At 43.9% G+C, this 27,776-nt stretch overlaps 1 long non-coding RNA gene across 1 annotated transcript in view; it reads left to right on the top strand.

The window, feature by feature from the left end:
- Positions 1-2,571: 2,571 nt before the first annotated feature.
- Positions 2,572-27,776, top strand: part of LOC133233434 (uncharacterized) — a 165,442-nt gene continuing 140,237 nt past the window's right edge. Inside the window, exons 1-2 of the long non-coding RNA XR_009731706.1 lie at positions 2,572-3,017; positions 5,510-5,706. This is a non-coding gene — a long non-coding RNA (uncharacterized LOC133233434). The remainder of the gene's footprint in view (positions 3,018-5,509; positions 5,707-27,776) is intronic.

Below are 27,776 nucleotides of genomic sequence, written 5' to 3' on the forward strand. Positions count from 1 at the left end.
TATATGCTGACGGTCTTTCCCCATTTGTAGTCTCTGGGAAGATGTTATTTATGATCCCTGATGCTAGAGGAAAAAAATTAGGTCACTACCTCACACATCTTCCTTTAACCATCCAAACACGTGGTTCACTAGGCAGAGATGCATTTTCTGAAGAAGAGAACTGGCTCTCTTTCTTTATTTTTTCCTCTTCTAGTCCAACTTTTCTAAAACCAAGACTGCTGTGTTCTCAAATGTTTGCAGATAGCATTTTGAAATGATCCCCAATGTGTTTCTTTTTCTTTTGTGAAGTAGGTGAGCTGCAGCCTCTGTTCAATGGTAGCATCATTATATTTTTTATAAAGTTGCTTTTGAGCTGTGGTGCTGGAGAAGACTCTTAAAAGTCCCTTGGACTGCAAGGAGATCCAACCAGTCCGTCCTAAAGGAGACAGTCCTGGGTGTTCATTGGAAGGACTGATGCTGAGGCTGAAACTCCAATACTTTGGCCACCTCATGTGAAGAGTTGACTCATTGGAAAAGACCCTGATGCTGGGAGGGATTGGGGGCAGGAGGAGAAGGGGACGACAGAGTATGAGATGGCTGGATGGCATCACCAACTCGATGCACATGAGTTTGGGTGAACTCCACGAGTCGGTGATGGACAGGGAGGTCTGGCGTGCTGCGATTCATGGGGTCTCAAAGAGTCGAACACGACTGAACGACTGAACTGAACTGAAAGTTCTTTAAAGGTCTTCCCAGGTGGCTCAGTAGTAAAGAACCCACCTGCCAAGCAGGAGATATGGGTTTGATCCCTGGGCTGGGAAGATCCCCTGGAGAAGGAAATGGCAGCCCATTCTTGCCTGGGAAATCCCATAGGCAGAGGAGCCTGGTAGGCTGCAGTCCATGGGGTTGCAAAGAGCCAGACATGACTTAGCGACTGAGTGCGGTTCTTTAACCCCTGAAGCACTGACTCTCTGCACCTCATCTCCCTCTTGCCGTTGGAGGACATCCAAGATGCCCAGGGCGCCTGCTCCTCCCGCTGGGGGCCAGCCCCTAGGTGCCCAGGGTTTGCACTGCATGGCGCACACAGCGTGGGCAGGCAGACCCATGCACGCGAGCTCTTTGGAAAGCTCCGTCTCAAATACTGATGTTTCGTGGTTGACACCCTTATAGAGTCACTGGTCCACCTTGTTCCTGCCAAATTATATCAGTGTGGAATTAAGTTTTTTTGTTTGTTTGGTTTTGGTTTGGGGGAAGTCATAGTCTTTTTAAAATAATTTACTTTGTTGTTTTTTGCAAAATACACAGACCCGTGGAATGTGTTTTTTGCTTCCTATTGTACTCTAAAATTGTGCAGAATTTTCATGCCCTGTGAATTAAAAAACCCCTGTTACATGAAGATCAATTGTTAAGCCCTTTTAGAGACCCATGCAACATTTATTCTCAAAATATTTTGCATGGGGGGATACTGACCAAGCATGTCGGTAGAGACTTCTGAGTTGGATGAAGGTCAAATCCAAGGGGTTTACTTAGTAGTTGTGAAACTTCAGGCAAAATACTCAATGTTTTTGAACCTCAGTTTCCCTCCTCCAATAAAATGAGGAAAATAATACCTCTGTGCAAGGGATGAGGAATGTAAGTATCTGAGATCGTGTTGTTTAGTCTCTTAAGTCATGTCAGATTCTTTGCAAGCCTATGGACTGTAGTCTGCCAGGCCCCTCCGTCCATGGGATTTCCCAGGCAAGAATACTGGAGTGGGTAGCTGTTCCCCTCTCCAAAGGATCTTCCCAACATGGGAATCGAACCCGGGTCTCCTGCATTGGCAGGCGAATTTTTTACCACTGAGCCACCAGGGAAGCCCATCTGAGATATAGGAATCATTCATTAAGTGATAATTGCTTTTTTGTTTTTTATTGACACATAGTTAATTTACAGTATTGTGTTAGTTTCTGCCGAACAGCAAAAAAATTCCGTCATACCTATGTATTAATTCTCTTTTAAAATATTATTTCCCATTATGGTTTATCACAGGATGTTGAATATAGTTCCCTGTGCTATCCAGTAAAACTTTGTTGTTTATCCATCCTGTGTATAAATAGTTTGTATCTGCTAACCCCAAAGTCCCAATCCTTCCCTCCCCCACCCCTCAGATAACTGCCTTTATTATTACCCTTCCTTGTGGCTTTTCCCTTTACATGCGATTCCTGTAAGAACTTAAGTACCAACCATTGGCTTAAGATGGGGAAGCAGGGGTAGATGTAACGTGTGCCCAGATATACACTGTGTCAGGCAAAGGTTGATCAAAGTTAGGACTCAAACCCACACCAAGAACAAACAGATACTGGAAGCATTCATTTGCTTTCAGAAAGATTCGTCTTTAAACTGAAAACTTCCCTCATTCATTCACAACTTCCAGTTTAGGCTGCTTTGGGGAATTTATTCCAGACAGTTTGGGATCTGTTCTCCAGGACCTTGTCCTAGACATGGAGGAGATGGGGCTTCTTCTGAAAAGTGAATTTAAGGTAGAAGTAAGGAGGTAGCTAGTCCTTTAGAGGAGCCAGAAGACAGAGGAGAGGTGGAGGAAAGAGGGGTGGGGAGTGGGCCTGGGGAGGGGCAGCCTCGGAAAGCAGGGGATACTCCCTTAAGGGGAAAGGGTACCACATAAGAGGAAGGCACGTGTCAGGGTGGGAGAGGAAGAGAGAGGAGAGGAGAGAGGGACCCCCAGCTGCTAGATGACGAAGGCCACAAGCAAATGGTTAAAATATTGCTCGCTTCTATTATATCATGAAAAAATGGCAGTGACCAGAGCTGCCTGGATTAGGAAAGAAGGCTGTAATTCCATCTTGGGGCTTCTGGTGAATTGAGCTTGTGGTTCTGTGGTTTATGATGTCACCAGAACCCCTAGCTGGAATTACAGCCTTTTAATTTACAACTTGGTAAGAGGGGAGGCTGAGGGTCCATCATCCGTGTTTCGGATGTGGTGAGGACCTCAGGGTCAAGGTCCACCAGGGAATCCAGACTGGCCCCTTCACCCTTGGTGGGTAGGTAGTCTCAGTTAAGCCCCTTTTCCTGTTCTGTCCTCCGTCCTTCCTCCATCTCCCCATCCCTCCCGCCTCGTTTCTGTGAGTTGCACAGCTTGATTTTCCCATGATTTATTTTCTAAAAAACCCATGTTAGCTAGATTCCTCTGGCCTTCATGCTCATTAAGTTCACAGTTCAAACCTTTCCATCTCAAAACCCACCCAAGAAAGACTCAAATGTGATATATTTGACTGTTAAATACCCCTACAGTGAATTGGGCAGCTCATTTCTGTCTTTTCTTCTGCCCCCAACCTCCCACTTCAGCATACATGCCAAGGTTTGGAAGTGATGGAGCCATGGTACCGCTGATCCAGTGGTGATGCCTTAAGAGTGACTGTTCATAGCCTCCTCAAACATGGTGCCATCTGGGACCCCAGTGTCTTTGGTTAACCTAATTCTTTAACTTCCATTTATTATTTTTCAACCTTTAACAAAGGTTTTCTGAATATTTATTACATACCAAGAAGCCCTGGCCTCAGATCTGGGGATATAATGGAAAGCAAGATAGATATGGATGCTGTCCTCCAGAAGGCTCCTCCTGCCTGCTTGACATTATTTTGAAGTTGCAGAGATCTCAGAGTTATAACATCCCAGCCCTTATTTCCAAATCCATCCCTGCTTAAGGATTCCATTTCAGTGTCTGCCACTATCAAGCCAGAGATCTAAGAGTGTCTGATGTTTCTTTTTCCCTCATCCCCAACATCTAAGCTATTGGCTAGTCCTCTCCGTGGTGCCTCCAGGATAGAACTCTTCTGGACCACTTATCTCCATTTCACTGACATCATTTTACTCCATCAGCTCTTCATGATTGCAGTATTGCAATAGCATCCCAATGGTATCTCCTAGTTCTTTATTATTCTCTCTAATCCAAGAGTTCTCAAAGTGGGGTCCCCAGACCAGCAGTAGCATCAGCTCCTCAGAACTTGTTAGCATTGCATATTCTTGGACCTCCTCCAGACATACTAAATCAGTCTCTTGGAGTGGGGCCCAGCAATCTTGAGTGTTATAAGCACCCCAGGTGATTTGGGGCAAGCTTGTGTTTCAGAACATCTTCAATCCATCCTCTGACCAGAACTCCAGTCCTCTGACTAGGACTTTTTTTTGTTTTTTTTTTTTAATGCATTCTCTTCTCTTTAAAAATTTATTTTATTCAAGTATAGTTGATTTACAATGGTGTGTGAATTTCTGCTGTACAGCAAAGTGATTCAATTATATATATACATATATACACATTCTTTTTCATATTCTTTTCCATTATGGTTCATCACAGGATGCTGAATGTAGTTTCCTGTGCTGTACAGTAGAATCTTGTTTTTTTTTTATACATTCTTTATGTTGTAATGGTTTGCTGATTCCAAGCTCACAATTCACCCCTCCCCACCCCCCACCCACCTGGAAACCACAAGTCTGTTCTCTACATTTGTGTCTGTTTCATAGATAAGTTAATTCGTGTCGTATTTTAGATTCCATCTGTAAGTGGTATCTGATGGCATCTGTCTTTCTCTTTCTGATTTCTTTCACTTATATGATCGTCTCTAGGTGCATCCATGTTGCTGCAAATGGCATTACTTCATGCTTTTTAATGCCTGAGTAGTATTCCAGTATATACACGTATATATTTATTTCCACATCCTCTTTATCCATTCATCTGTCCGTGAACATTTAGATTGTTTCAGTGTCACAGTTCACTGTCATGAGCAGTGCTGCCATGAGCATAGGAGTGCACGTATCTTTGAATTACAGCTTTCTTCAGGTACGTGCCCTGGCGTGGGATTGCTGGATCACATGGGAGTTCTATTGTTAGTTTTTTGAGGAGCCTCCACATTATTCTCCACGATGGCTGTACCAATTTACATTCCCACCAACAGTGTAGGTGCGTGCAAGCAAGCTAAGTTGCTTCAGTCGTGTCCAACTCTTTGTGACCCCATGGACTGTAACCTGCCAGGATCCTCTGACCATGGGGCTCTCCAGGCAAGAATACTGCAGTGGGTTGCCATTTCCTCCTCCGGGGGATCTTCCTGACCCAGGGATGGAACCCATGTCTCTTGCGTCTCCTGCACCGCAGGCGGTTCTTTACCACTAGAGCCGCAACGGTGTAGGAGGGCTCCCTTTTCTCCACATCCTCTCCAGCATTTATTGTTTGTAGGCTTCTTAATGATGGCCATTCTGGCTGGTGCAGAGTGGTACCTCACTGTAGTTTTGATTTGCATTTCTCTGTGCAGTCTCTTATTTACTCACATTTTACAGATGAGGGAGCTGAGGCCTGATCTTGGAAGGTAGATTGAGACGACACAGGGCGGAGCAGCTGGCTGTGGGCAGGGCAGCTGCTTCTCAGCTCCCTTGGAAAGCCTCGGCAAGTCTGGGTTCCCTTCCTGCCCTTGCTCGGAAAGCCCTGGGCTGCCCTGTGGGGAAGACCCTGAGCTGACACTCCTTTGTTGTTGCTCTTTCCAAGGGACACGGATTTGCAGTGTATGCTCAGCAGCCAGTGACAGCCTCCAGTACTAAGAGAAAAATGGATGCTTTGGTTCCCAGCCATTCTGCTAGAGAACCGAAGATCACTGCAGTTTGATTTTTATAGACTCTGTACCACTCTTGCAGCCTGGGACTCTGAGGTGCAAACTTGGCCAGGCCAGCGAGGTCATTTTCAGGGTGAGTTTGTTTACTTTAAAGCCCATACTGCCAGTTGGGTCAGATTTTTACGTGATGATTTTGTGTTCTGCATATAAGGAAGTACTACGGCTCGTTGACCTCTGTGAATATGCCCAAAACGTCTTGCTTCAGAATAAACTCGTGCTTTGCTGATGAAATGAAACATGCTGGGGCCACACTCAGAATAGAATGTCCTTGGCCCGGTGATCCCTGTGAGCCGCTGACAGGAGCCAGAGAGCGGACACTGCCACGCTCCGTACTTGGAGCTCCTGACCGAGGGCAAGAGCCTTCAGAACACGAAGCCGAAAGCTGTGCTGAGAGACAGGCAGTGGGGGCATGCTCAGGCTCCCTGGACTATTTACAGCGAGTACACACTCTCCTGCAGCATTTGAGAAGTGGCGGTGGAGGGCCAGTTTGGCGCAGGAGGGGAGGAAAAACAGTCACAACTCAGACCTTCTACCCAGAGCAGTTTAGGTTGTTCTACGTGGAAAATGGAAGTTGTGTGAAAATCTGCTCAGGACACACAGGCAGGCTGACCATCACTAGTGAACTGTGTGGCCCAAGCATCCTTTTTATGCGGAATGTGGAGGTTAGGCTGTCGGGGGAGCTTTCAGGTCACTTTCAGATTTTTAGTCCAAGGAAAGGAGAGGTGTAGGGGCTTCCCAAGTGGCGCTAGTAGTAAAGAACCTGACTGCCAGTGGAGGGGACATAAGAGATGTGAGTTTGATCTCTGGGTTGGGAAGATCCCCTGGAGGAGGGCAGGGCAACGCACTCCAATATTCTTGCCTGGAGAAACTCATGGATAGAGGATCCTAGTGGGCTATAGTGCATGGCGTCGCCAAGAGTTGGACATAACTTGCTGAGATTATTTTGCTCAGTGTATTGAGCCATGTTCTTCAGCTGCAAGCAACAGAAACTCTCTGGAAATTTGTTGGCAGGCTTTTGGGGGCACTCATATTGTAGGAACCATGGAAGGATACAGGTGCCGCTTGGAGGTGCAGAGCAATAGGGTTTATTCAGCACCGGTGCAGGCTCAGTGGGGTCGCCTCCAGAGGCTGAGTGCCCACACTTTGTTCTGGGTATCTTTTATACACCGCAAACTTCCAAGTCTTTAGGGTTTTCCCGCTCAAACAGCTCAGATTCTTCCCCTCCCCAGGCAGCCCAACTTCCCGCCAAGCAAACAAGATCACAGAAGCAAAAGCAGGGAATGATGAGCAGCAGCTGTTAAAGCAAGATAAAAGAAGCAGAAAGCAAAAGGTTGTTACTCTAATTGGGGTCTTTGATCTCACTCCCATCTCAGAGGATCAGAAGAAAAGCTGAATTTCTGCAAAGGAGGGGACCCAGGACAGCTCTGGGGACCTGGGTGCTTGCTTAGTCGCTTACTTGTGTCCGACTCCTGCAAGGCTGCTCTGTACATGGGGATTCTTCAGGCAAGAATACTGGAGTGGGTTGCCATGCCCTCCTCCAGGAGGTCTTCCCAACCCAGGCATCAAACCTAGGTCTCCCACATAGCAGGCAGATTCTTTACCATCTGAGCCACCAGGGAAACCTGGGGACCTGGGTTAAGTTCAGTTCAGTTCAGTTGCTCAGTCATGTCTGACTCTTTGCGACCCCATGAATCACAGCACGCCAGGCCTCTCTGTCCATCACCAACTCCTGGAGCCCACCCAAACCCATGTCCATAGAGTCAGTGATGCCATCCAGCCAACTCATCCTCTGTCGTCCCCTTGTCCTCCTGCCCCCAATCCCTCCCAGCATCAGGGTCTTTTCCAATGAGTCAATTCTTCGCATGAGGTGGCCAAAGTATTGGACCTGTGTAACATCACTTAAACCCACTCCAGTGTTCTTGCCTGGAGAATCCCAGGGACAGGGGAGCCTGGTGGGCTGCCATCTATGGGGTCGCACAGAGTCGGACACGACTGAAGTGACTTAGCAGCAGCAGCAGCAGCTGCAACATCGCTTAAATGCTGTCTCTGGAACTTTACCGACATGTCCATCAAAGCCTAACCTTTTTCTGGCCTTGTATCACCCTATTCTGCACCCTATTGCTTCTGCAATGGCTCATAATGGCTCGTCTGGTAAAGAATCCACCGACAATGCAGGAGACACAGGAAATGCAGGTTTGATCCCTGGGTCAGAAAGGTCCCCTGGAGAAGGAAATGGCAACCCACTCCAGTGTTCTTGCCTGGAGAATTCCATAGACAGAAGAGCCTGGCAGACTACCGTCCATGCAGTTGCAAAGAGTCAGACATGAAAGAGTGCATGAGGGCATGCCCTATTTTAGCTTTGAAATTTCTGGGTGACCTAGGGTCTAACTGACTGTATCTTAGGTGCAGTACACACTCATTGGGCAATGGAGCACAGGGTGCCTGGATTAATAGGCCCATTAAGACATGCAGTGTGAGGGGGTGGGTAGGGAGAAAAGGGGAAGAACAACGCCCCAAAAGAAAGGTGTGTTGTTATCCGAAAAGGGGGGCATAAATGCTGGATGGACTAATGTAACAGATTTTTCTTACTCAAAGATAATAAATAAAAAGGTGACACTTCAGACTGTCACATTGCCTATTTGTTGAGGTCATAATGAGCATGAGTATGACTTTTGGCCTTCCTAGCCCCACCCTGTGGAACATTTGCTTAACTATTCCAGTTGGCTGGTGTAGGGACAAGCATTTCTACGTGTGGTTCATGACGTGACCGTAGTGCAAAATCCTGGCTATTTCAGTCATTTGTCCTATCTGCTGTTTGGGTAGCCTGGAATGAACAAGATTAAGTGAAGCCGTAAGTATACTGGGGTCTGTCTTTTCAGTCATAAATATGACCGTTTGTTTTTCTTTGGTCAGGGTTCTTTGCACATGTTTCTTGGACCAGCAGGGCAAAGGAACAGGAGAAATATGAGGGAAATTGACAGTGACCCTTAAAAATGTCCTGGTTAATTCTTTTTTTTTTTTTTTAATTTTTCTAATTTTATTTTATTTTTAAACTTTACATAATTGTATTAGTTTTGCCAAATATCAAAATGAATCCGCCACAGGTATACATGTGTTCCCCATCCTGAACCCTCCTCCCTCCTCCCTCCCCATACCATCCCTCTGGGTCGTCCCAGTGCACTAGCCCCAAGCATCCAGTATCGTGCATCGAACCTGGACTGGCAACTCGTTTCTTACATGATATTTTACATGTTTCAATGTTATTCTCCCAAATCTTCCCACCCTCTCCCTCTCCCACAGAGTCCATAAGACTGTTCTATACATCAGTGTCTCTTTTGCTGTCTCGTACACCGGGTTATTGTTACCATCTTTCTAAATTCCATATATATGCGTTAGTATACTGTATTTATGTTTTTCCTTCTGGCTTACTTCACTCTGTATAATAGGCTCCAGTTTCATCCACCTCATTAGAACTGATTCAAATGTATTCTTTTTAATGGCTGAGTAATACTCCATTGTGTATATGTACCACAGCTTTCTTATCCATTCATCTGCTGATGGACATCTAGGTTGCTTCCATGTCCTGGCTATTATAAACAGTGCTGCGATGAACACTGGGGTACACGTGTCTCTTTCCCTTCTGGTTTCCTCAGTGTGTATGCCCAGCAGTGGGATTGCTGGGTCATAAGGCAGTTCTATTTCCAGTTTTTTAAGGAATCTCCACACTGTTCTCCATAGTGGTTGTACTAGTTTGCATTCCCACCAACAGTGTAAGAGGGTTCCCTTTTCTCCACACCCTCTCCAGCATTTATTATTTGTAGACTTTTGGATCGCAGCCATTCTGACTGGCGTGAAATGGTACCTCATAGTGGTTTTGATTTGCATTTCTCTGATAATGAGTGATGTTGAGCATCTTTTCATGTGTTTGTTAGCCATCTGTATGTCTTCTTTGGAGAAATGTCTATTTAGTTCTTTGGCCCATTTTTTGATTGGGTCGTTTATTTTTCTGGAGTTGAGCTGTAGGAGTTGCTTGTATATTTTTGAGATTAGTTGTTTGTCAGTTGCTTCATTTGCTATTATTTTCTCCCATTCTGAAGGCTGTCTTTTCACCTTGCTAATAGTTTCCTTTGATGTGCAGAAGCTTTTAAGGTTAATTAGGTCCCATTTGTTTATTTTTGCTTTTATTTCCAATATTCTGGGAGGTGGGTCATAGAGGATCCTGCTGTGATGTATGTCGGAGAGTGTTTTGCCTATGTTCTCCTCTAGGAGTTTTATAGTTTCTGGTCTTACGTTTAGATCTTTAATCCATTTTGAGTTTATTTTTGTGTATGGTGTTAGAAAGTGGTCTAGTTTCATTCTTTTACAAGTGGTTGACCAGATTTCCCAGCACCACTTGTTAAAGAGATTGTCTTTAATCCATTGTATATTCTTGCCTCCTTTGTCAAAGATAAGGTGTCCATATGTGCGTGGATTTATCTCTGGGCTTTCTATTTTATTCCATTGATCAATATTTCTGTCTTTGTGCCAGTACCATACTGTCTTGATAACTGTGGCTTTGTAGTAGAGCCTGAAGTCCGGTAGGTTGATTCCTCCAGTTCCATTCTTCTTTCTCAAGACCGCTTTGGCTATTCGAGGTTTTTTGTATTTCCATACAAATTGTGAAATTATTTGTTCTAGCTCTGTGAAGAATACTGTTGGTAGCTTGATAGGGATTGCGTTCAATCTATAAATTGCTTTGGGTAGTATACTCATTTTCACTATATTGATTCTTCCAATCCATGAACATGGTATATTTCTCCATCTATTAGTGTCCTCTTTGATTTCTTTCACCAGTGTTTTATAGTTTTCTATATATAGGTCTTTAGTTTCTTTAGGTAGATATATTCCTAAGTATTTTATTCTTTCCGTTGCAATGGTGAATGGAATTGTTTCCTTAATTTCTCTTTCTGTTTTCTCATTATTAGTGTATAGGAATGCAAGGGATTTCTGTGTGTTGATTTTATATCCTGCAACTTTACTATAGTCATTGATTATTTCTAGTAATTTTCTGGTGGAATCTTTAGGGTTTTCTATGTAGAGGATCATGTCATCTGCAAATAGTGAGAGTTTTACTTCTTCTTTTCCAATTTGGATTCCTTTTATTTCTTTTTCTGCTCTGATTGCTGTGGCCAAAACTTCCAAAACTATGTTGAATAGTAATGGCGAAAGTGGGCACCCTTGTCTTATTCCTGACTTTAGAGGAAATGCTTTCAATTTTTCACCATTGAGGATAATGTTTGCTGTGGGTTTGTCATGTATAGCTTTTATTATGTTGAGGTATGTTCCTTCTATTCCTGCTTTCTGGAGAGTTTTTATCATAAATGGATGTTGAATTTTGTCAAAGGCTTTCTCTGCATCTATTGAGATAATCATATGGTTTTTATTTTTCAATTTGTTAATGTGTATTACATTGATTGATTTGCGGATATTGAAGAATCCTTGCATCCCTGGGATAAAAGCCCACTTGGTCATGGTGTATGATCTTTTTAATGTGTTGTTGGATTCTGATTGCTAGAATTTTGTTAAGGATTTTTGCATCTATGTTCATCAGTGATATTGGCCTGTAATTTTCTTTTTTTGTGGGATCTTTGTCAGGTTTTGGTATTAGGGTGATGTTGGCCTCATAGAATGAGTTTGGAAGTTTACCTTCCTCTGCAATTTTTTGGAAGAGTTTGAGCAGGATAGGTGTTAGCTCTTCTCTAAATTTTTGGTAGAATTCAGCTGTGAAGCCGTCTGGACCGGGGCTTTTGTTTGCTGGAAGATTTTTGATTACAGTTTCAATTTCCGTGCTTGTGATGGGTCTGTTAAGATTTTCTATTTCTTCCTGGTCCAGTTTTGGAAAGTTGTACTTTTCTAAGAATTTGTCCATTTCTTCCACGTTGTCCATTTTATTGGCATATAATTGTTGATAGTAGTCTCTTATGATCCTTTGTATTTCTGTGTTGTCTGTTGTGATCTCTCCATTTTCGTTTCTAATTTTGTTGATTTGATTTTTCTCCCTTTGTTTCTTGATGAGTCTGGCTAATGGTTTGTCAATTTTATTTATCCTTTCAAAGAACCAGCTTTTGGTTTTGTTGATTTTTGCTATGGTCTCTTTTGTTTCTTTTGCATTTATTTCTGCTCTAATTTTTAAGATTTCTTTCCTTCTACTAACCCTGGGGTTCTTCATTTCTTCCTTTTCTAGTTGCTTTAGGTGTAGAGTTAGGTTATTTATTTGACTTTTTTCTTGTTTCTTGAGGTGTGCCTGTATTGCTATGAACTTTCCCCTTAGGACTGCTTTTACCGTGTCCCACAGGTTTTGGGTTGTTGTGTTTTCATTTTCATTCATTTCTATGCAAATTTTGATTTCTTTTTTGATTTCTTCTGTGATTTGTTGGTTATTCAGCAGCGTGTTGTTCAGCCTCCATATGTTGGAATTTTTAATAGTTTTTCTCCTGTAATTGAGATCTAATCTTACTGCATTGTGGTCAGAAAAAATGCTTGGAATGATTTCTATTTTTTTGAATTTACCAAGGCTAGCTTTATGGCCCAGGATGTGATCTATCCTGGAGAAGGTTCCATGTGCGCTTGAGAAAAAGGTGAAATTCATTGTTTTGGGATGAAATGTCCTATAGATATCAATTAGGTCTAACTGGTCTATTGTATCATTTAAAGTTTGTGTTTCCTTGTTAATTTTCTGTTTAGTTGATCTATCCATAGGTGTAAGTGGGGTATTAAAGTCTCCCACTATTATTGTGTTATTGTTAATTTCTCCTTTCATACTTGTTAGCATTTGTCTTACGTACTGTGGTGCTCCCGTGTTGGGTGCATATATATTTATAATTGTTATATCTTCTTCTTGGATTGATCCTTTGATCATTATGTAGTGACCTTCTTTGTCTCTTTTCACAGCCTTTGTTTTAAAGTCTATTTTATCTGATATGAGTATTGCTACTCCTGCTTTCTTTTGGTCCCTATTTGCATGGAAAATCTTTTTCCAGCCCTTCACTTTCAGTCTGTATGTGTCCCCTGTTTTGAGGTGGGTCTCTTGTAGACAACATATGTAGGGGTCTTGTTTTTGTATCCATTCAGCCAGTCTTTGTCTTTTGGTTGGGGCATTCAACCCATTTACGTTTAAGGTAATTACTGATAAGTATGATCCTGTTGCCATTTACTTTATTGTTTTGGGTTCGAGTTTATACACCGTTTTTGTGTTTCCTGTCTAGAGAATATCCTTTAGTATTTGTTGGAGAGCTAGTTTGGTGGTGCAGAATTCTCTCAGCTTTTGCTTGTCTGAAAAGCTTTTGATTTCTCCTTCATACTTGAATGAGATCCTTGCTGGGTACAATAATCTGGGCTGTAGGTTATTTTCTTTCATCATTTTAAGTCTGTCTTGCCATTCCCTCCTGGCTTGAAGAGTTTCTATTGAAAGATCAGCTGTTATCCTTATGGGAATTCCCTTGTGTGTTATTTGTTGTTTTTCCCTTGCTGCTTTTAATATTTGTTCTTTGTGTTTGATCTTTGTTAATTTGATTAATATGTGTCTTGGGGTGTTTCTCCTTGGGTTTATCCTGTTTGGGACTCTCTGGGTTTCTTGGACTTGGGTGATTATTTCCTTCCCCATTTTAGGGAAGTTTTCCACTATTATCTCCTCAAGTATTTTCTCATGGTCTTTCTTTTTGTCTTCTTCTTCTGGAACCCCTATGATTCGAATGTTGTAGCGTTTAATATTGTCCTGGAGGTCTCTGAGATTGTCCTCATTTCTTTTAATTTGTTTTTCTTTTATCCTCTCTGATTCATTTATTTCTACCATTCTATCTTCTAATTCACTAATCCTATCTTCTGCCTCTGTTAATCTACTATTTGTTGCCTCCAGAGTGTTTTTAATTTCATTTATTGCATTATTCATTATATATTGACTCTTTTTTATTTCTTCTAGGTCCTTGTTAAACCTTTCTTGCATCTTCTCAATCCTTGTCTCCAGGCTATTTATCTGTGATTCCATTTTAGTTTCAAGATTTTGGATCAATTTCACTATCATTATTCGGAATTCTTTATCAGGTAGATTCCCTATCTCTTCCTCTTTTGTTTGGTTTGGTGGGCATTTATCCTGTTCCTTTATCTGCTGAGTATTCCTCTGTCTCTTCATCTTGTTTAAATTGCTGAGTTTGGGGTGTCCTTTCTGTATTCTGGCAGTTTATGGAGTTCTCTTTATTGTGGCGTTTCCTCACTGTGTGTGGGTTTGTACAGGTGGCTTGTCAAGGTTTCCTGGTTAGGGAAGCTTGTGTCAGTGTTCTGGTGGGGTGGAGCTGTATTTCTTCTCTCTCCTTTCGAAGAGTTGGGTTGCTTTTCTGGGTGCCTGATGTCCTCTGCCGGCATTCAGAAGTTGTTTTGTGGAATTTACTCGACGTTTAAATGCTCTTTTGATGAATTTGTGGGGGAGAAAGTGTTCTCCCCGTCCTACTCCTCCGCCATCTTGGCTCCTCCTCCTCTAGGGAGCCATATGCAGAGGCCTTAAGAGTTTCCGGTGCAGAACTGCCACACCAACACCCCAAGTCCACGAACAGTGTGCTGAAGAGTTGCTGCCCGCACCTCAATACAACATGGCTGCCCTGGTTAATTCTTAACTTAGCTTACTCCTTTGCCCTCTTGGGTTAAGTAGGCAAGTTATATTGTTAAATTTCCACTGAGTAGTATTCTTACTATGCACTGACAGTGGAGAAACAACTCTAAGCAGTATTTTTCAAAGCATACTTTTCATTCAGTTCACTTGCTCAGTCGTGTCTGACTCTTTGCAACCTCATGGACTGCAGCATGCCAGACTTCCCTGTCCATCACCACCTCCTGGAGGTTGCTCAAACTCATGTCCATCGAGTCGGTGATGCTATCCAACCATCTCATCTTCTGTTGTCCCCTTTTCCTCCTGCCTTCAATCTTTCCCAGCATCAGGGTCTTTTCCAATGAGTTAGTTCTTCACATCAGGTGGCCAAAGGATTGGAGTTTCAGCTTTAGCATCAGTCCTTCCAATGAATATTCAGGACTGATTTCCTTTAGGATGGACTGGTTGAATATCCTTGCAGTCCAAGGGACTCTCAAGAGTCTTCTCCAACACCACAGTTCAAAAGCATCAATTCTTAGGCACTCAGCTTTCTTTATAGTCCATCCAACTCTCACTTACATACATGACCACTGGAAAAACCATAGCCTTGACTAGACAGACCTTTGTTGGCAAAGTAATGTCTCTGCTTTTTAATATGCTGTCTAAGTTGGTCATAACTTTTCTTCCAAGGAGCAAGCGTCTTTTAATTTCATGGCTGCAGTCACCATCTGCAGTGATTTTGGATCCCCCCAAAATAAAGTCTCTCACTGTTTCCCCATCTATTTGCCATGAAGTGATGGGACCGGATGCCATGATCTTAGTTTTCTGAATGTTGAGTTTTAAGCCAACTTTTTCACTCTCCTCTTTCACTTTCATCAAGAGGCACTTTAGTTCTTTGCTTTCTGCCATAAGGGTGGTGTCATCTGCATATCTGAGGTTATTGATATTTCTCCCAGCAATCTTGATTCCAGCTTGTGCTTCATCCAGCCCAGCATTTCTCATGATGTACTCTGCACATACGTTAAATAATCAAGGTGACAGTATACAGCCTTGATGTACTCCTTTCCCGATTTGGAACCAGTCTGTTGTTCCATGTTGGGTTCTAACTGTTGCTTCTTGACCTGCATACAGATTTCTCAGGAGGCAGGTCAGGTGATCTGGTATTCCCGTCTCTTGAAGAATTTTCCGAGTTTGTTGTGATCCACACAGTTAAAGGCTTTGGCGTAGTCAGTAAAGCAGAAGTAGATGTTTTTCTGGAATTTTCTTGCTCTTTTGATGATCCAGCAGATGTTGGCAATTTGATCTCTGGTTTCTCTGGTTTTCTAAATCCAACTTGAACATCTCGAAGTTCACGGTTCACGTACTGCTGAAGCCTGGCTTGGAGAATTTTGAGCATTAGTTTACTAGTGTGTGAGATGAGCGCAATTGTGCAGTAGTCTGAACATTCTTTGGCATTGCCCTTCTTTGGGATTGGAATGAAAACTGACTTTTTCCAGTCCTGTGGCCACTGCTGAGTTTTCCAAATTTGCTGGCATATTGAGTGTAGCACTTTCATAGCATTGTCTTTCAGTATTTGAGATAGCTCAGCTGGAATTCCATCACCTCCACTAGCTTTGTTCATAGTGATGCTTCCTAAGGCCCACTTGACTTCACATTCTAGGATGTCTGGCTCAAGGTAAGTGATCGTGGTTATCTGGGTCATGAAGATCTTTTTTGTATAGCTCTTCTCTGTATTCCAAATAGGAAAAGGAGTTCGTCAAGGCTGTATATTGTCACCCTGTTTATTTAACTTATATGCAGAGTGCATCATGAGAAACGCTGGACTGGAAGAAACACAAGCTGGAATCAAGGTTGCCGGGAGAAATATCAATAACCTCAGATATGCAGATGACACCACCCTTATGGCAGAAAGTGAAGAGGAACTCAAAAGCCTCTTGATGAAAGTGAAAGTGGAGAGTGAAAAAGTTGGCTTAAAGCTCAACATTCAGAAAACGAAGATCATGGCATCTGGTCCCACCACTTCATAGGAAATAGACGGGGAAACAGTGGAAACAGTGGCAGACTTTATTTTCCTGGGCTCCAAAATCACTACAGATGGTGACTGCAGCCATGAAATTAAAAGACGCTTACTCCTTGTAAGGAAAGTTCTGACCAACCTAGATAGCATATTCAAAAGCAGAGACATTACTTTGCCAACAAAGGTTCGTCTAATCAAGGCTATGGTTTTTCCTGTGGTCATGTGTGGATGTGAGAGTTGGACTGTGAAGAAGGCTGAGCGCCGAAGAATTGATGCTTTTGAACTGTGGTGTTGGAGAAGACTCTTGAGAGTCCCTTGGACTGCAAGGAGATCCAACCAGTCCATTCTGAAGGAGATCAGCCCTGGGATTTCTTTGGAAGGAATGATGCTAAAGCTGAAATTCCAGTACTTTGGCCACCTCATGCGAAGAGTTGACTCATTGGAAAAGACTCTGATGCTGGGAGGGATTGGGGGCAGGAGGAGAAGAGGACGACAGAGGATGAGATGGCTGGATGGCATCACTGACTCGATGGATGTGAGTCTCAGTGAACTTCGGGAGTTGGTGATGGACAGGGAGGCCTGGCATGCTGTGATTCATGGGGTCGCAAAGAGTCGGACACGACTGAGTGACTGATCTGATCTGGTCTCTGTATTCTTGTCACCTCTTTTTAATATCTTCTGCTTCTGTTAGGTCCATACCATTTCTGTTCTTTATTGTGCCCATCTTTGCATGAAATGTTCCCTTGGTATCTCCAATTTTATTGAAGAGATCTCTAGTCTTTCCCACTCTATTGTTTTCCTCTATTTCTTTGCACTGATAGCTGAGGAAGGCTTTCTTATCTCTCCTTGCTATTCTTTGGAACTCTGCATTCAAATGGGTATATTTTTCCTTTTCTCCTTTGTTTTTAGCCTCTCTTCTTTTTTTCAGCTATTTGTAAGGCCTCCTCGGGCAACCCTTTTGCCTTTTTGCATTTCTTTTTCTTGGGGATGGTCTTGATCACTACCTTCTGTACAATGTAATGAACCTCCATCCATAGTTCTTCAGGCACTCTATCAGATCTAATCCCTTGAATCTCTGTCATTTCCACTTTATAATCATAAGGGATTTGATTTAGGTCATACCTGAATGGTCTAGTGGTTTTCCCTACTTTCTTCAATTTAAGCCTGAATTTGGCAATAAGGAGTTCATGATCTGAGCCTCAGTCAGATCTAGCTCAGCTGACTGAGGTGAGCACAGTCATAAAGAATATTTTATGGGATCTAAACACTGAGATCCTTTAGAAAAAGGTATGGGAGGGGGGGGTCAAATAAGCTTGTAATGTAATGCAAATTACATTGTTGGACATTCATGGCACACATTAGCACATAAAAGGAGCTGATAAGTCCTGCAGTAAATAGCCCATTTAGTTTTACCTAGTTTGGCATTTCCTCAACATTTTTGACCACAGAATATTTAAAAATAATACCTGTTACTGAATACCTGGTACACCTCTGGTCTGGGGGGATGTTCACTGCTCTTTCACCTCTGGAACATATGAGGTCATTGGTCATGTCTTCAAGTTCTTGGCACTTACAGATTTCTCCACAGTGACTTCAGAATCCCTGTTTCCGTACATGTGATCATTGTGAACCTGAGGCCTCAGCGTACTTGATGTTGCTCCAGATTTGTGGCTCTAGGGTTTATTTACCCTGCCAGCAAGAGTTAGTCAGGTGACAATGTACAGAGCGTCCTGTGGGGCACATTTGGGAGTAGAGAACGAATACGGGGATGGATCCTTCTTTAAAGAGCCACTGGGCTCACAGGGGAAGAGGACAAGAAGCAGCTCACTAAGAAAGGTGGAATAAGTAACAATAAACAGATGCTTACCAGCCCCAGGACACATGCCTTACGTACACTGTACTTAAAGCCCGGTCGCTGCTCTAGAAGCATTCTTTGCTCTTGTTCAGGTAAGGGAAGTGAGGTTCCTGGAGGAAGCTTGCTTAATATTGCACTGTTGGTGAGTGATGGAGGGAAGGGTTCAAACTAGTTCTGTTTGATTCTGAAGTCTTTCCAAACACTCCATGCCGCTGCCATTTCCTGACCAGATTTCTCAAACCCCAAAGCTGGAGGTTTTCTGAGACTGCCGTATGTGAGAGTGGGCTCAAATATTTAAATGAGAACTGTCTCAGAAAACTTGAGCCATGACCCTTGTCACTAGTGGGAATTGAGAGCAAGGCAACTTTAGCCTTTTAAAAAAGTTATTTCTAATTGCATAAGCAATTCATAAATGAAAGTGGAAAGTCACTCAGTTGTGTCTAACTCTTTGCGACCCCATGGACTATACAGTCCATGGAATTCTCCAGGCCAGACTACTGGAGTGGGTAGCCTTTCCCTTCTCCAGGGGATCTTCCTGACCCAGGAATCGAACTGGGGTCTCCTGCATTGCAGGCAGATTCTCTACCAGCTGAGCCACAGGGAAGCCCAAGAATATTGGAGTGGGTAGGCTATCCCTTCTCCAGGGGATCATTCTGATCCAGGATTCAGACTCGGGTCTCCCATACTGGAGGCAGATTCTTTACCAACTGAGCTATCAGGGAAGCCCAATTCACAAATTCTTTTAAAAAATAAAGATATTGCAGATGAGCTATTCTTAATTTTATTGACTGACTTATTTGGCTGTGCCCTGTCTTCATTGTGGCACACAGAATCTTTAGTTGTGGCCTGTGGGATCTCGTTCCCTGACTAGGGATCGAATCTGGGCCCTCTGCTTTGGAAGTGCAGAGTCTTAGCCCCTGGGCCTACCAGGGAGGTCCCCAGATGAACTGTTCTATGAGAGCTATCCTGGTTTCCTAGTCTCTTCCCCAAAGGTAAACTACATAATCAATTTGGTAGGTATTTCTCCAGACCTTTCTTTATGAATTACTTATGTATAAATGGATATAATACGGGAACTCATCACACTGAGTGAGTTATCTTGCAAATTTTCCTTTTGCACTCAGCAGTGTATTTGGAGCTCTATGCTATTATGTATAGCTACATAATTTTTTTCCAACTTTTTAGTCTGAAGCAACAACTTCTTTTTAAACACAAAAGTTACAAGAATAGTAGTTCGAAGAATCTTCAGATAACCTTTCTCCAGATTTAATATTTGTTCTATATATGTGTATATACATGTATGTATATACACGTTATATATATAATGTAATCTTTGTTACTGTTCAGTAGCTATGTCGTGTCCGATCCTTTGCAACCACATGGCACACCAGGCTTCCCTGTCTTTCAGTGTCTCCTGGAGTTTGCTCAAACTCATGTCCATTGAAATGTAATCTTATTATACAGATAAAATGTAATTTTCTTTTCTGAATCATTTGAAAGTAGGAAAAATCCCATGGATGGAGGAGCCTGGTAGGCTGCAGTCCATGGGGTTGCTAGGAGTCGGACACGACTGAGCGACTTCACTTTCACTTTTCACTATCATGCATTGGAGAAGGAAATGGCAACCCACTCCAGTGTTCTTGCCTGGAGAATCCCAGGGATGGGGGAGCCTGGTGGGCTTCCATTTCTGGGGTCGCACAGAGTCGGACATGACTGAAGTGACTTAGCAGCAGCAGCAGTGTACATCATGTCCCCGCTAAATTCTTCAATGCATAAAAGTAAAGATATTCTCTTACATAGGCATAGCAGTTATCAGCTCCTCTAAATGTGGTATTGACTTGCTAATTTGATCTAGTCTACCATCTATATTCCATTTTTGTCAATTAATTGATTAATGTCCTTTATAGGATTTCCCCCTCCAATTTAGGATCAAATATTGCCTTTAATTGTCATGTTTTTTGTTCTTCTATTAATATGGACCATTTTTTAATAGTCTTTCTTTGTACTTTATGATATTGACATGTCTAAAAAATATTTATTTATTTGGCTGCATCAGGTCTTAGTTTCATCATGTGGGATCTAGTTCCCTGGCTCGGGATTGAACCCAGGCCCCCCTGCATTGGGAGCATGGAGTCTTAACTGCTGGACCTCCAGGGAAGTCCAAATATGGACACTTTTGAAGAATACAGTCACTTTTTATAAAATGAACTGTTTCTTTTTTTGGGTTTTCTATTGTTTTCTGATGATTAGGTTGATGATTAGATTCAAGTCAGGCATTTTCAGCCAGGAAATATAGACGATGGGACCACATATGCACAATCACAGTGTTCAGTTGCCCCTTGTTGGTGATGCTAATTTTGATCACCTGGACAAGATATGGTCTGAGTTGTTCACTGTAAAGCTATTATTCTTTTCCCCTGGCAACTAATATGTAGTCTTTTGAAGGCACTTAAGACCATGCACATAGCCTGCTCCTTGTCAACATTTCCTCCCAGATTTAGCATCCTTTGATGATTCTTATCTGAGCCAATCTCTGTTGAGATGGTTGCAAAATGAGGATTTGCTAGCTGTAATGATCCTTCTCCATATACCAGGGGACTTCTCATTTTCTGGTAAGCTAGGACCCTCCCTTCTCCCTGTCTTTTTGTTTACTTATCTGTTTATTATTGACTCATAGGTTTGGCCATGTTTGGCCAGTAGAAGCCCCTTCATGTGTCTTTGTGACACACATCTTTTTTCGAAATATTTCATTACTTTCTGGCATTACAAAATGTTCCAGGCTCATCTTGTACCTACTGTGTCCATCCCTGGCATCATTTCTCCAAGGACCTCTGGCTTCTTTTAGTAGGGATGGTATCATAGAGCAAGATCTGCTTGCCGGCATGTTCATCGCTTCTCGACCTCCGTGCTTCTCTCTGGTTCAGTCTTTTTACCTGCTACCTGCTTGCTTATAGGATGGCGGCACCATAGTGTATTCCTTGCTCTGGTAATGCATGTTCAGATTGCTTCCAGTTTGTCCCTATTTCTCTCAGAAAGCATTCTTCTGTGCGCTTTTTGCTGGTATATGGAAGTAGTCTTTCTCCAAAGGTGGGTGATGGGAAGAGAAAGTGCTTGTTTATAAGGTGTGCATGTTTAAAATGTTACTAGATCTTTCCAGCTGATCCTCCATAGAGGTTCCGCCAACCAACAGGATACGAGAATCTTTCTTTTTCCACACTGTTTCGGATGCTTGATATTATCAAAGATTTTGTTTCTACATACTCCGAAGGGTGATAAGTGTTGGATTACTGTCTTAATGTTCATTTTCCTGATGGTGAAGAGGAACATCTTTTCACGTGTTTATTGGCTGATGGGTCATCTGTGTTTGCACTGGAGGAAGCAGAGAAAGCCTTATGAGGGCTAGAATAGTTGTGCCAGACCTCGCTGGATAAGAAGACTTTTAGTAGGCAGGCAAGACAGGGAGGCTGTTTCAGACATAGGAAACAGCAGAGCAAACCACAGAGCAGTGCGGGCCAAATGGTCGTAGACTTTGGATACCCCACTTTCCTGGGGTGGGGCCCGCTCTTTAATCCCAGCGCTGCCTCTTTTGCAGTCAGCTCCATGACAAGCTTTGCAAAGAGCCTCCAGAGACTGGCAGGTGACTCCCTGGCCTTCTATTTTAAGACCATGTTAGAATTCACACACACCCTCCTTGTCTGAGTGAAATTTAACTGGGGCTGAGGTAGCCAGTGTTTTTCTTAAGGAAGTAAAACTAGCTTGTGCTCACCAAAACCTGGATCTGTAGAGGGTGCAGCCAACAAAGGGAAGAATATAGGGAAGTGACCTGCACTGGGATACAGACTGATGGGTCAAAGGCATTAAGCAAACAAACCTGTCTAGAAACAACAGATAGAAACCCAGTGCAATGTGGGGTATAGGGACCAGGGCCAAAAGAGCTGCCGGCTTTTCATTGAGGCTCAGTGGTCAGAGGCTCGGAGGAAACGCAAAATCGCTTTTACGAAATGATGATGCCTGGGCTTCCCTGGTGGCTCAGTGGTGAGGAATCCACCTGCCAGTGTGGGAGACTCGGGTCTGACCCCTGGTCCGGGAGGATCCCACATGCCATGCAGCAGCTTGCAACTATTGAGCCTGTGCTCTGGAGCCCGGGAACCACAACTACTGAAGCCCGAGCGCCCTAGAGCCCATGCTGCACAACAAGAGGGACCACTGCAGTGAGAAATCACACACGACGATGAAGATCGGCCTCCGCTTGCCACAACTAGAGGAAGACTGTGCCGCAGTGAAGGCCCAGCACAGACAGAAATAAATAAACAAAAAAAACAGCAGTGTCTTCCGGCAGGAATCATTTTGTATTGTATACATATATCATATTATCAGATCAATATGTTGTATACCTTAAACTAATGCAATGTTAAAGTCAGCTGTATCTCAGTGAGACTGGACCCAAAGACATTTAGAAAAAAGAAAGAACAAGGAAGATGGTTACAGGGTTTGGATGACATTCTGCCAAGAGATGGGTGCAGGGTCATTTAATAAGGTATAGGAGAGGCCTTCTTTCTTAGTAAAAGGGGATTTTGTGGGAGGAAAGAGAAAGAAGAAGGGGCTTCATCTGGAACATGAGGGGCTCAGGTCAAAGGTTTGGAACTGATAGGGATGATCATAATTGTTGATGTGATTTCTTAGAAAAGTTTCTGAAAAGTCCTCTTTGTTTTCGACTTAAAGGCACCAATTTTTTTTCTGCTGTAATCATCTGACGTGACCTGTGAGATCCCCCCAGGTCCAGATTCTCTGTCAAGTCAGGGCCTTGGTGGATGACTGCAGGTGCAGCCACTGTCGGCAGGTGCTGGGCTAAGGCTTACGTATCCACATGCTTTCTCTGCTCCAGGACAGAAGCCAACCAGCAGGACCCAGACTTCTCGGGATGCATGGCTTCTGGGGCTGCACATGTACTTGGGAAAGTAGAAAAGTAGTTTTTTTCTTTTCTAATGAGTATCTCAACTGACTTATAACAGTATCATGAGTTAGGTATTATTGTCCTTATTTCCTCTCTCTCTCCCTTTTTTTTTTTTCCCCATGCTGCGTGGCTTGTGGGATCTTAGTTCTCCAATTAAATGGAACTCAGGCACTCTGCAGTGAATGCATGGAGTCCTAACCACAGGACTGTCAGGGAAATCCTTAGCATGACCAGTTTTATAGTCACAGAAAAGTGAAGGAAGGTCAAATACAATGAACACTCCTGTACTTACCGCCTAGATCCAACACTTTTGTCTCTTTGCTTTGTCTCAATATATGCTTCTGTGTGTGTATATAGTATCTACACATATATCTATATATTTTCCCCTTTAGACTGAGTCTTTTTAAAGCAAGTAGCAAACATCATTGCACTTCACCTAGTCAGGAAACAGAAACCACACCTGCTATTTGAGTGGAGAGAATTTACTATATTGACTTAACTGTGCTAAGTCGCATCAGTTGTGTCCGACTCTTTGCGACCCTGTGGACTGTAGGCTCCTCTGCCCATGGGATTCTCCAGGCAAGAGTACTGGAGTGGGTTGCCATTTCCTCCTCCAGGGGATCTTCCCCACCCAGGGACTGAACCCAGGTCTCTTACGTCTCCTGCATTGGCAGGCAGGTTCTTTACTGCTAGTGCCACCTCGAAGCCCGTACTAAATATGTTATTAACTGGGTAACCAGAAAAATAACATGAGGACTCCTGGAAATTACGGAAGAGGCAATTTCAGGAAGCAGCTACTGTCCTTTGGGCTGGTGGCATAAGGGACAAAGATGAGGGTTATTAAACCAGATTTCTACCAGAGGGCTCCCTGTTGCAGAGACTCTCCTGTCTGAAGTCAAGGGTCTCTCGAGTTATGGCCCTGGGACCCAGACCTCTGAGGGGGGTGCTGGTTAAAAGGTGCTGGTGTCTCTATGGGGCTGGATTTCGTGGCTGCTGTAGGAAGGAAATCCTGAACTGTGATGAAGAAGCAGTGCTGAGGGGACAGTACCGGAATGGGAAGCAGATGGGAAGGAGCAAGTCCCTTCCTCCTCCAGCCTTGCAGGCTCTCTCTCTAGCATCCTCATTTGGCAGATCCTTCCATGTGGTGTGCAGTGTCCGAAACCCAGCATCACAAAGCCAAGAGGGTGAGTTTGGAGCCAAGAGACAATATTTTTAATTACTGGCACAAACCTTAAATATTCTACCATTCATCTCCTAGACTAAGAAGTTTCTCCTGCATGTATACAATATCATTGTCATGCCTAAGAAACATCATTATCATTATCATTAACGTGCAATCATTTAACAGTAATATAATTTAATATCCAATCCATGTTACTCCCCCAAATGTGGTTTATGGATGGGATTTTAATTCTTTAGGGATTCAAATCCAGTCAGTGTTCCTGCATTGCATTTGCTTGACATATCTCTTTAGTTTCATTCTAGAACATCTACTGCTTCCCTTCTTTTTAAATAACCATGACAGAAGGAAGTCCTGAACTGAGATGAAGAAGCAGTGCTGAGGGGACAGTACCGGAATGGGAAGCAGATGGGAAGCATGTATACAATATCATTGTCATGCCTAAGAAACATCATTATCATTATCATTAACGTGCAATCATTTAACAGTAATAATATAATTTAATATCCAATCCATGTTACTCCCCCAAATGTGGTTTATGGATGGGATTTTAATTCTTTAGGGATTCGAATCCAGTCAGTGTTCCTGCATTGCATTTGCTTGACATATCTCTTTAGTTTCATTCTAGAACATCTACTGCTTCCCTTCTTTTTAAATAACCATGACAAGATAGGCCAATTGAGTTGTACAAATTGTCCCACATTCTGAATGTCTGAGCGTTTCTTCATGGCGTTGCTTTATCTGTTTCTCTCTCCCCAGTAGTTCCTGTATTCTATAATTGAAGTGTAAAGACTTGATTAGATTCATTCATTTTTGTCAAGAATACGGCACAGGGGGTGATGTGCATTTCAGGGCAATGTGAATTTTAGCATATGAATTTTCATCTCAAGACATTTATTGACTTCAGACATACTTTTGTGCCCTTGGGAACCAAAGCTGAACAACTGTCATGAGAGGGGGAAGGGCAACCATTTTCACTGTAACAGGCGCTGCCCGTCAGTTCTGGCAGAACTTGCCCTTGTCCCCCTCGTGCACCGAGCCCTCCCCAGTCACCTTCTTGCATCATCTGGAGATGTCCTGTACCGTGTCCTGGAACGTCTACTCACTGAGATGCAAGCATCCTGTTTTGCAATCTTCGGGATCCCCTACGAGCCCTGCAGGCCATGTGGAGGACAGTCGAACACCTGTCAGCCTCTGGTTGCAGCCATGGATGCAAGTCTAGGGGAGACCAGCTGAAGAAACACCAGCTGGGCCCAGGCCAAACTGCTGACATCCAGAATGGTAGCTAATAAATGATTGTTTTAAGCCACTAAGCTTTGGGGTGGTTTCTTATGGAGCAAAGGCTAACTGGTACATGTGCCCTTTGATGGGGGCAGCTCCTACTCAGCTCCAGCCTAGAGCTACCAGGCTAGAGTGTGGTACCACTATTTTGGGCTTCCCTGGTGGCTCAGATGGTAAAGAATCTGCCTGCAATGGAAGAGAACTGGGTTTGATCCCTGGGTAGGGAAAATCTCCTGGAAAAGGGAATGGCTACCCACTCCAGTATTTTTGCCTGGAGAATTCCATGGACAGAGGAGTCTGGCGGGCTACAAAGAGTTGGACACGACTGGGCGACTAATATTTTTTTTAAACATCACCATACCTTCCAGTTTTTTTTTCAAAGAAGAGAAAAATTCAAGATAATTTTTATATGAAATAGTCCAACTTTTAAATGATAGCACTAATTTAAAAATGTTCTGGAGGGGAGGGAAATGCCAGAGGGAAGAGATATATGTATACATATAGCTGATTCACTTCATTGTACAGCAGAAACTAATACAACATTGTAAAGCGATTATACCCAAATTACACTCCAATAAAAATGTCTAGAGACTCTCCCAATCATCTGGGGTCTGGACTTATTGCCCTGGGGCCATCCTCCTCCTCGCTAGTGGTTCCTTTGCTTGCCTCATCACTCTCCCTGATCCAGGGGAAGTGGACTCAGGAAGGGGGCACATGAGCCAGCGGCAGCCTCTAGGATCCCTGGAGCCAAAGGCTTCCTCTTGGCCTGCCGTGGAGCACTGAGTCTTTTAGGATATTTATGGAAGGATGAGGGTGCCTCTAAAAAAATCACACGAGGAGGAGATTTCTTCTGCTCCTTCTTCAAGACTCTGCACAAAACGCCACCCTCTCTGAACTTCCCCACCATGTGGTTCATGCCTGGACTAGGGAAAGTCATAAATGCAGTCCTTATTCCTTTCATTTGTCTCCCTCACTAGACCAGGGGAGCTTCTGTGGGGGTCAGGTCTGGGAGGCTTACCTACTTTTCTGTCCCAGACCAATGTGTCATATCAAAGGAGCAGGTGGTCCTGGCGAATGCCTGGAATGTTCTTTTGTGCCTCTGCTCTGTGTGGGACAGGCTGCATCTTGTCCTAGCCCCAATCACCTTTCTTTGACTCTTTGTATCAGAGTGAGTCACAGAGCACAAATGTTCATCCAGCTAAGGAATTCTAAATGGAATTTTCTTATATTTTGGTCAATGTATAGGAAATCAACAAACAAACTAAAAGCAGCCCCCTACACCACACACAGAGATCCTCCCCATAAGCTGCAAAGATGGGAGGTCAAGCTGACTCGGCGGGGAGAGTGATTTGCCTCCTCGGAGCCTCAGAATGGTTGGGGCCACAGGGCAGCGTAACGGGGGGGCGCGGGGGTGGGGGGGACCCTGAGGGTCGGGGGTGGGTTTACCTCCAGTCGGGCCTGTGGGTTAATGGGATCTGTGCTCTCCAGGCTAGGCCAAACATCTGGCTGATGAGGGAAGAATAAGGCCGCCCAGGGTCTGATTCCATGACTCCTTGTATTCCCGCTGAGAGTGCGAGCTTACGGACACACTTTCCATTTTTATTCACATGCTTGACTTCTCACAATCTGAGACTTGGCGTGGATGGGATAGGCCAGAAAACTCTTGAGTGCAGGCCGTCAGAGACCCTGGGGCAGGCGCGGGGAGGAGCCCCTGTGCCCCGTTTGTCCCCGCTCCTTTCCACGCAGGCTCGCTGAACCCAGCTGCTGGAGGCCGCTGGGTCCGGGCGGCGACCGCGGGAGGCGCGCGGCTGGCTCTCTCCACTAGGGGGTGGGGCAGTTTGGAGTCCAGCGCCGAGGCTGCCGACTAGAAACTCAAACGGCAAGGAAACCAGGAGGCTCAGAGAGCTTGAGCCCCAGGGATCTGATGCAGGCCGGGCCTTTTGATGGGCCGCCTGTAGGGTCTGGGTTCCCGGGGAAAGATGAACCCTTGAGTCTGGTGCAGTGTGGCTCAAGTGGACCGTGAGGGCAGCCCCTGTGGGCTGCGACCCCTGCAGTTTTGACCTGCAGACCCTTCCCAGGCTCTTCTCCATCAGCGATGGCTCTTTCCTTAGTCACAGGCCAGTCATCAAAGGTGACTGGGCCCTGGTGGAGGACATGCGGGTGAGCCTCCTCTTTTTCCACGTGGCAGTGTGGGGCTTCAGGCTTTCCCAGGGCAAGGGGAGTCAGGGCTCCTGGAAGC

Source organism: Bos javanicus, chromosome 20 (assembly GCF_032452875.1).
Source record: "Bos javanicus breed banteng chromosome 20, ARS-OSU_banteng_1.0, whole genome shotgun sequence".
Classification (NCBI taxonomy): Eukaryota; Metazoa; Chordata; class Mammalia; order Artiodactyla; family Bovidae; genus Bos; species Bos javanicus.